This window comes from Arachis hypogaea, chromosome 14, assembly GCF_003086295.3.
Source record: "Arachis hypogaea cultivar Tifrunner chromosome 14, arahy.Tifrunner.gnm2.J5K5, whole genome shotgun sequence".
Taxonomy (NCBI): Eukaryota; Viridiplantae; Streptophyta; class Magnoliopsida; order Fabales; family Fabaceae; genus Arachis; species Arachis hypogaea.
The window spans coordinates 27,550,476-27,560,289 of NC_092049.1; the positions used below are offsets into that span (position 1 = coordinate 27,550,476).

The following is a 9,814-nucleotide window of genomic DNA, read 5'->3' on the forward strand; positions in this document are numbered from 1 at the left end:
GCCATTAGCAAAGTTTATTTGTTATTTAAATAATAATTATAGGAGTTTGTTATAAATTCTCTTCAAGGTTAATTATCAATTGCAGGAGTTCACAGAGTTATAGAAGGATTCATAGCATAAAGCAGAGAAAAGGAGCTCACAGGCACGAAAACGCCAGTAAGGGGTATTTTGGGCGTTAAACGCCAGAATGGGTACCACCCTGGGCGTTTAACGCCAGTAAAGATATCTTCCTGGGCGTTAAACGCCAGAGTTGCAGCATCCTGGGCGTTTAGAAAAACGCCCAGTGATAAAAGATTTCTGGCGTTTAACACCAGCCAGGGTACCTGGCTGGGCGTTAAACGCCAGAATAGATACCATTCTGGGCGTTTAATGCCAGAAAAGGCAGGGGGAGGAGATTTTGCTTCCACTTCAAATTTTTTCAAACTTTCATGTTTTGATTCATAATTTTCTGCATAAACATGTTACAAATTTTCATCACTTACACTCAATTTTCAAAAATTTAATAATCTTCTAAATCCCTTTTTCAATTTTCTTTCAAATCCCTTCCAAATCTTTTTCAAAAACTCATTTATCTTTTCAATTCCTTTCCAAATCTTTTCCAACTCATCATATCTTCTTTTAATTCTTAGATGCATCAACAAATTTTCAGACTTAACTTCTTTATATCTTTTTCATATCTTTTAAATTTTAAAATCTCATCTTTTTCATATCATGATTCATTTTTTACCAATCATATCTTTCTATCATATCTTTTTTTTCAAAATTTTTGAAACCCCAGCCCTCCCTTTTAAATTCACTTTCTCCTCCACAACTCGAATTTGACTCTCCTCCTATTCCTCTTCTTTCCTTTCTTTTGCTTGAGGACAAGCAAACCTCTAAGTTTGGTGTATTTTTCCGTTATCACCGAGCTAAGACTCATTAAGATCATGGCTCCTAAGGAAAAACAAACCATTTCAAGAGGAAAGAAAGAGAATACTCCAAAGCCACTTTGGAATCAAGAGAGGTTCTTAACCAAAGAACATGCCGACCATTACCACAAAATAATGGGTTTGAGGTCAGTGATTTCGGAAGTTAAATTCGATCTGAAATAAGACGAATATCCAGAGATCCCAGAGTAGATTCGAAACAGAGGCTGAGAAATTCTAGCTAATCCTAAAACAAAGGTGGGAAGAAACATGGTTTAGGAATTCTACTCAAATCTGTGGCTGACAGATAAATAGAGAATGACGGGAACTACCTTCTATACCTTTCGAACTATGGTCAGAGGGAAGATTATTTACTTCCACCTTGACAAAATAAGAGAGGTATTCAAGCTGCCTCAACTGCAAGATGATTCAGAATCCTTTAATAGGAGAATGGTGAGAGTAGATAAACGTTTGGACCAAGTTCTAGAGGACATATGCCTCCCTGGAACTAAGTAGATAACCAACAAAAAAGGTGTCCCAAACCAACTCAAGAGAGGAGATCTCAAACCAGTCGCTAGGGGCTGGTTGGACTTCATTCGGCATTCTATACTGCCCACTAGCAACCGCTCTGAGGTCACTGTCAAAAGAACAGTAATGATTCATTACATTATGCTGGGAAATGAAGTGGAGATTCATCATCTGATTTCTTGTGAGATCTACACAATTGCAAATAAGAACTCCACTGAAGCCAAATTGGCTTACCCAAGCTTAATCTCTCTGCTATGTAAAGATGTTGGGGTGAAGATGGGAGTAGATGAGTTCATCCCAATCGAGCACCCAATCACCAAGAAGTCAATGAAAGGACAACAAGTGCAAGATAACTCCATCAAAAGGAGGGCGCATGAGTTCCTCTGAGAAATCCCTCAGATTGACTACTAGACCCGCCTAGAAGCATCTGTCACCAAGCTGCAAGAAGCTATGGATCAACTTAAGGAAGAATAGCAAAATCAAAATAGCATGCTCTACAAACTGCTTAAGGAGCAAGAAAAGCAAGGGCGTGAGCTACAGGAGCTAACACGCCAGAGGCTCTCCCTTGAGGGACCAGACACTCCTACAAATTGAAGGAGCACTTGACTCTCCCAATGCAGGTTGTTGAGTCCCAACTCTGTAATAACTTTTGTTATTAGAGATCCATTTTAAGAGTCACATGAGCATTAGTATTAGAATCATTTATTTTTATGTCTTTAATTTCCTTTCTTTTATTATTATTTGTCTGCTTTTATGCTTATTTCATATCTTATTTATATTCCATAATCAATAAAATTTAGAATATATGTCTTAAAGCTATGAATAATCCCATAAATCCCTCACCTTTCTTAAAAAATTATTTTTACTTGCAAAAGAATAAGAAGTACATGAATTTCGAATTATATCTTGAAAATAATCTAATTATTTTGATGTGGTGGCAATACTTTTTGTTTTCTGGATGAATGCTTGAACAGTGCATATTTTTGATATTGTTGTTTATGAATGTTAAAACTGTTGGCTCTTGAAAGAATAATGAAAAAGGAGAAATGTTATTGATAATCTGAAAAATTATAAAATTAATTCTTGAAGCAAGAAAAAGCAGTGAATATAAAGCTTGCGAAAAAAAATATACTTGAAAATAAAAGAAAAAAAGAAAGAAAAAGAAAAAGCAAGTAGAAAAAGCCAATAACCCTTTAAACCAAAAGGCATGGGTAAAAAGGATCCAAGGCTTTGAGCATTAATGGATAGGAGGGCCCACAGGAATAAAATCCTGGCCTAAGCGGCTAAACCAAGCTGTCCCTAACCATGTGCTTGTGGCATGAAGGTCCAAGTGAAGAGCTTGAGACTGAGTGGTTAAAGTCGTGGTCCAAAGCAAAAAGAGTGTGCTTAAGAGCTCTGGGCACCTCTAATTGGGGACTCTAGCAAAGCTGAGTCATAATCTGAAAAGGTTCACCCAGTTATGTGTCTGTGGCATTTATGTATCCGGTGGTAATACTGGAAAACAAAGTGCTTAGGGTCACGGCCGAGACTCATAAAGTAACTGTGTTCAAGAATCAACACACTGAACTAGGAGAATTAATAACACTATCTGAATTCTGAGTTCCTATAGATGCCAATCATTTTGAACTTCAAAGGATAAAGTGAGATGCCAAAACTGTTCAGAAGCAAAAAGGCTACAAGTCCCGCTCATCTAATTGGAACTGAGCTTCATTGATATTTGAAATTCATTGTATATTCTCTTCTTTTTATCCTATTTTATTTTTAGTTGCTTGGGGACAAACAACAATTTAAGTTTGGTGTTGTGATGAGCGAATAATTTATACCCTTTTTGACATTGTTTTTACATAGTTTTTAGTATGTTTTAGTCACTTTTTATTATATTTTTATTAGTTTTTATTCAAAAATAACATTTCTGGATTTTACTATGAGTTTGTGTGTTTTTCTATAATTTCAGGTAAATTCTGGCTGAAATTGAGGGACCTGAGCAAAAATCTGATTCAGAGGCTAAAAAAGGACTGCAGATGTTGTTGCATTCTGACCCTCCTGCACTCGAAATAGATTTTCTGGAGTTATAGAAGCCCAATCGGCGCGTTCTCAATTGTGTTAAAAATTAGACATCCTGGGCTTTCCAAAAATATATAATAGTCCATACTTGGCCCGAGATTTGATAGCTCAAAACTGGCGTTTAAACGCCAGCTCCTTACCCTTTTCTGGCGTTAAACGCCAGAACTGGCATAAAAGTTGGAGTTAAACGCCCAAACTGGCACAAAAGCTGGAGTTCAATGCCAGGAATAGCCTATGCACGTGAAAGCTTCAGTGCTCAGCCCAAACAAACACCAAGTGGGCCCCAGAAGTGGATTTCTGCACTATCTATCTTAGCTTACTCATTTTCTGTAAACCTAGGTTACTAGTTGAGTATAAAAACTACTTTTAGAGATTTATTTTGTACCTCATGACATTTTTTACATCTGAATTTTGTATCTTCTATGGCATGAGTCTCTAAACTCCATGGTTGGGGGTGAGGAGCTCTGCTTTGTCTCGATGGATTAATGCAATTACTACTGTTTTCCATTCAATCACGCTTGTTTCTATTCTAAGATATTCACTCGCACTTCAACATGATGAATGTGATGATCGGTGACACTCATCACCATTCTCAACCTATGAATGCATGCCTGACAACCACTTCCGTTCTATCTTAGATTGAGTGTGTATCTCTTTGGTTCCTAGTTTACGAGTTTGATTGCCTCTCCTGACAACAGAGCATTCAAATCTGTGAGATCAGAGTCTTCGTGGTATAAGCTAGAATCAATTGGCAGCATTCTTGAGATCCGAAAAGTCTAAACCTTATCTGTGGTATTCTGAGTAGGATTCGGGAAGGGATGACTGTGACGAGCTTCAAACTCACAATTGATGGACGCAGTGACAGTGTGCAAAAGGATCAATGAATCTTATTCCAACACTAGTGAGAATCGACAGATGATTAGCCCTACAAAACCCGTAGCTGGACCATTTTCACTGAGAGAACGGATGGTAGCTATTGACAACGGTGATCCACCAACATACAACTTGCCATGGAAGGAGCCTTGCGTGCATGAAGAAGAAGACAGTAGGAAAGCAGAGATTCAAAAGACAGAGCATCTCCAAAACCTCAACCTGTTCTCCATTACTGCATAATAAGTATTATTTAATCCATGTTCTTTTACTCATTCCAATTAAAACTGAGAATTATTATTGATATTCCGAATAAGAGTTACAAGATAACCATAGCTTGCTTCAAGCCGACAATCTCCGTGGGATCGACCCTTACTCACGTAAGGTATTACTTGGACGACCCAGTACACTTGCTGGTTAGTTGTGCGGAATTGCAAAAGTGTGATTGTGATTTCGTGCACCACCTATGCACGTGTAAAGCTCAATGCTCAGCCCAAGTACACACCAAGTAGGCCCCGGAAGTGGATTTCTGCACTATCTGTATTTAGTTACTCATTTTTCTGTAAACCTAGGTTACTAGTTTAGTATAAAAACTACCTTTAGAGATTTATTTTATATCTTTGAAAAATCTTTGATAGACAATCTTAGGCTATCATAGACCATTGTTCATGTTTTGGGGGCTAGCCTCACGGCTATGCCTAACCCTTTTTCACTTATGTATTTTCTACGGTGGAGTTTCTACACCCCATAGATTAAGGTGTGGAGCTCTGCTGTTCTTCATGAATTAATGCAAGTACTATTGTTTTTCTTTCAATTCATGCATACTTCTTCTCTAAGATATACTCTCGTTCTTAATTCAGTTAAGTCAGAATGAAGGGGTGACCCGTGACAATCACCCAATCTTCATTACTCACTTAGCCAAGATCCGCGTGCCTGACAACCACAAAGCGGTCTACATGATGTTCAACATAGTCATTGGATGACAGCTGGAGTATATTCTCTTGGATATCTAATTCATGGACCGAGTCCGTGAGATTAGTATCTTCGTGGTATAGGCTAGAACCAATTGGGAGCCATTCCTGGGATCTGCAAAGTCTAAACCTTGTCTGTGGTATTCCGAGTAGGATCCGGGAAGGAATGACTATGACAATCTTCAAACCTACGAATGTTGGGCGCAGTGACAGTGTGTGATGAGCAGATAATTTATACACTTTTTGGCATTGTTTTTACATAATTTTCAGTATGATTTAGTTAGTTTTTAGTATATTTTTATTAGTTTTTAAATAAAAATCAAATTTCTGGACTTTACTATGAGTTTGTATATTTTTCTGTGATTTCAGGTATTTTCTGGCTGAAATTGAGGGACTTGAGCAAAAATCAGATTCAGAGGTTGAAGAAAGACTGCAGATGCTGTTGGATTTTGACCTCCCTGCACTCAAAGTGGATTTTCTGGAGCTACAGAACTCCAAATGGCACGCTCTCAATTGCGTTGGAAAGTAGACATCCAGGGCTTTCCATCAATATATAATAGTCCATACTTTGCCCGAGTTTAGACGATGCAAACTGGCGTTCAACGCCAGTTCCATGCTGCATTCTGGAGTCAAACGCCAGAAACAGGTTGCAAAGTGGAGTTAAACGCCAGAAACAGGTTACAAACAGGCGTTCAACTCCAAGAAAGACCTCTACACGTGTAAAGCTCAATGCTCAGCCCAAGCACACACCAAGTGGGCCCCGGAAGTGGATTTCTGCATCATTTACTCATTTCTATAAACCCTAGTAACTAGTTTAGTATAAATAGGACTTTTTACTATCTTTGTAGGGGATCTTTGATCAGTTTTATGCTATCTTAGACTTTCATGGGGGCTGGCCATTCGGCCATGCTTGGACCATTATCACTTATGTATTTTCAAACGGTAGAGTTTCTACACACCATAGATTAAGGTGTAGAGCTCTGCTGTTCCTCATGAATTAATACAAAGTACTACTATTTTTCTATTCAATTCAAGCTTATTCCTTTTCTATGATATCCATTCGCACCCAAGAACATGATGAATGTGATGATTATGTGACGCTCATAATCATTCTCACTTATGAACGCGTGCCTGACAAATACTTCCATTCTACATGCAAACAAGCTAGAATGAGTATCTCTTAGATATCTAATACAGTGGACCGAGTCCGAGATATTAGAATCTTCGTGGTATAAGTTAGAACCCATAGATGGCCATTCCTAAGATCCGAAAAGTCTAAACCTTGTCTGTGGTATTCCGAGTCGGATCTGGGAAGGGATGGCTGTGACGAGCTTCAAACTCGCGAGTGCTGGACGTAGTGACAGACGCAAAAGGATAGTAAATTCTATTCCAGTATGATCGAGAACTAACAGATGATTAGCCATGCAGTGACAGCGCATTGGACCATTTTCACAGAGAGGATGGGATGTAGCCATTGACAACGGTGATGCCCTACATAAAGCTTGCCATGGAAAGGAGTAGGAATGGTTGGATGAAGACAGCAGGAAAGCAGAGGTTCAAAGGAACGAAAGCATCTCTACACGCTTATCTGAAACTCTCACCAATGAATTACATAAGTATCTCTATCCTATTTTAATTATCTTTTAGTATACTATAATCTCTTAATACATTTGAATCCGCCTGACTGAGATTTACAAGGTGACCATACCTTGCTTCAAGCCGACAATCTCTGTGGGATCGACCCTTACTCACGTAAGGTTTATTTCTTAGACGACCCAGTCCACTTGCTGGTCAGTTGTGCGAAGTTGTGACAAATAATTAAGATTATGAACGTGCGTACCAAGTTTTCAGCACCGTTACCAAGGAATGGAACCGTCACGATTTCTGCGCACCAAGTTTTTGGTGCCGTTGCCGGGGATTGTTCGAGTTTGAACAACTGACGGTTCATCTTGTTGCTCAGATTAGGTAATTTTATTTTAATTTTAAGCTTTTTATTTCTTATTTTCGAAAAATACAAAATTTTTTTCTTCTTTTTCGTTTTTCCCAATTAAATTTCGAAAAAAATAAAAAAAGTTTAATAAAATAATAAAACCAAAAATATTTTGTGTTTCTTGTTTGAGTCTAGAGTCAAGTTTTAAGTTTGGTGTCAATTGCATCTTTTTAATTTTCTAAAAATTATTTTCGAAAATTTCATGCATTGCATTCTTCATGATCTTCAAGTTGTTCTTGGCCAGTCTTCTTGTTTGATCTTCATATTTTCTTGTTTGTGTCTTTTCTTGTTTTTCATATGCATTTTCAATTTGTTAATATCTAAAGAATAAAAATTTTTAAGTTTGGTGTCTTGCATGTTTTTTTTTCTTTAAAATTTTTCAAAAATAAGTTCTTGGTGTTCATCTTGACATTCAAAGTGTTTTTGGTGTTCATCTTAACATTCATAGTGTTCTTGCATGCATCATTTGTTTTGATCCAAAAATTTTCATGCATTATGTCTTTTTTGTGTTTTTCTCTTTCATCTTTAAAATTTCAAAAATCAAAAAAGTATCTTTCCCTTTTTCTCTCATAAATTTTCGAAAATTTGGGTTGACTTTTTCAAAATTTTTAAAATCTAGTTGTTTCTTATAAGTCAAATCAAATTTTCAATTTAAAAATTCTATCTTTTTTAAATCTTTTTCAAAAATCAAATCTTATTCAATTCTTCTTTCATATTTTCGAAAATTTCAAATTAATTTTCAAAATTTTTTCTTATTTTTATTCCATATTTTCGAATTCAATGCTAACAATTAATGTGATTGATTCAAAAATATTAAGTTGTTACTTACCTATTAAGAAAGGTTCAATATTTAAATTTTAAAATCATATCTTTTAGTTTCTTGTTAGTCAAGTAATAAACTTTAATTTTCAAAATCAAATCTTTTTAATTTCCTTTTCAAATCCTTTTCAAAATGATTTTCAATCATATCTCTCAATCATATCTTTTTCAAAATCAATTTCAAAATCTTTTCTAACTTCTTATCTTTTTCAAAACAATTTTCAAATATTTTTCAATCAATCTTATCTTTTTGTTTCAATCATATCTTTTTCAAAACTACCTAACTAATTTTCTCTCTAATTTTCGAAAATCACCTTCATCTTTTTCAAAATTCCTTTTTAATTAACTAATTATTTTAATTTGTAATTTTAATTTTATTTCTTTTCTAATTTTCAAATTTTATTTTAATTTCAAATTAAAAACAAAAATATTTTTATTTTAATTTGTTTAATTTTCGAAAATTCCCTCTCTCTCATCTCCTTCTAATTATTTATTTATTTATTTATTTACTAACACTTCTCTTCATCTCAAAATTCGAACCCTCTCTTCCTCTTGGTGTTCGAATTTCTCTTCTTTTATTCTTATCTTCTTCTACTCACATAAAGGAATCTCTATACTGTGACATAAAGGATTCCATTTTTTGTGTTCTCTTCTTTTTCATATGAGCAAGAACAAGGATAAGAACATTCTTGTTGAAGCTAATCCTGAACCTGAAAGGACTCTGAAGAGGAAGCTAAGGGAAGCCAAAGCACAACTCTCTGGAGAAAATCTGACAGAAATTTTCGAAAAAGAAGGAGACATGGCCGAAAATAATAACAATGCAAGGAAGTTGCTTGGTGACTTTACTGCACCAAATTCCAATTTACATGGAAGAAGCATCTCAATCCCTGCCATTGGAGCAAACAATTTTGAGCTTAAACCTCAATTAGTTTCTCTGATGCAACAGAACCGCAAGTTTCATGGACTTCTATCTGAATATCCTTTTTCAGTTCTTAACTGAATTTTTGCAGATCTGTGATGCTGTTAAGACCAATGGGGTTGATCCTGAGGTCTACAGGCTTATGCTTTTCCCGTTTGCTGTAAGAGACAGAGCTAGAGTATGGTTGGACTCTCAACCTAAAGATAGCCTGAACTCTTGGGATAAGCTGGTCACGGCTTTTTTAGCCAAGTTCTTTCCTCCTCAAAAGCTTAGCAAGCTTAGAGTGGATGTTCAAACCTTCAGACAAAAGGAAGGTGAATCCATCTATGAAGCTTGGGAGAGATACAAGGAACTGACCAAAAAGTATCCTTCTGACATGCTTTCAGAATGGACCATCCTGGATATATTCTATGATGGTCTGTCTGAGTTATCAAAGATGTCACTAGACCATTCTGCAGGTGGATCCATTCACCTAAAGAAAACACCTGTAGAAGCTCAAGAATTCATTGACATGGTTGCAAATAACCAGTTCATGTACACTTCTGAAAGGAATCCTGTGAATAATGGGACGCCCATGAGGAAGGGAGTTCTTGAAATTGATACTCTGAATGCCATATTGGCTCAGAATAAAATATTGACTCAGAAAGTCAATATGATCTCTCAGAGTCTGAATGGATTGAAGGAATCATCCAACAGTACTAAAGAGGCATCTTCTGAAGAAGAAGCTTATGATCCTGAGAACCCTGCA

At 36.3% G+C, this 9,814-nt stretch overlaps 1 non-coding gene across 1 annotated transcript; it reads right to left on the minus strand.

Annotated features, from left to right (window-relative positions):
* Positions 1-9,340: 9,340 nt before the first annotated feature.
* LOC112745033 (small nucleolar RNA R71) lies at positions 9,341-9,448 on the minus strand. The gene has a single exon (XR_003172982.1). It is a non-coding gene; the product is annotated as a small nucleolar RNA R71 (small nucleolar RNA).
* Positions 9,449-9,814: the final 366 nt, after the last annotated feature.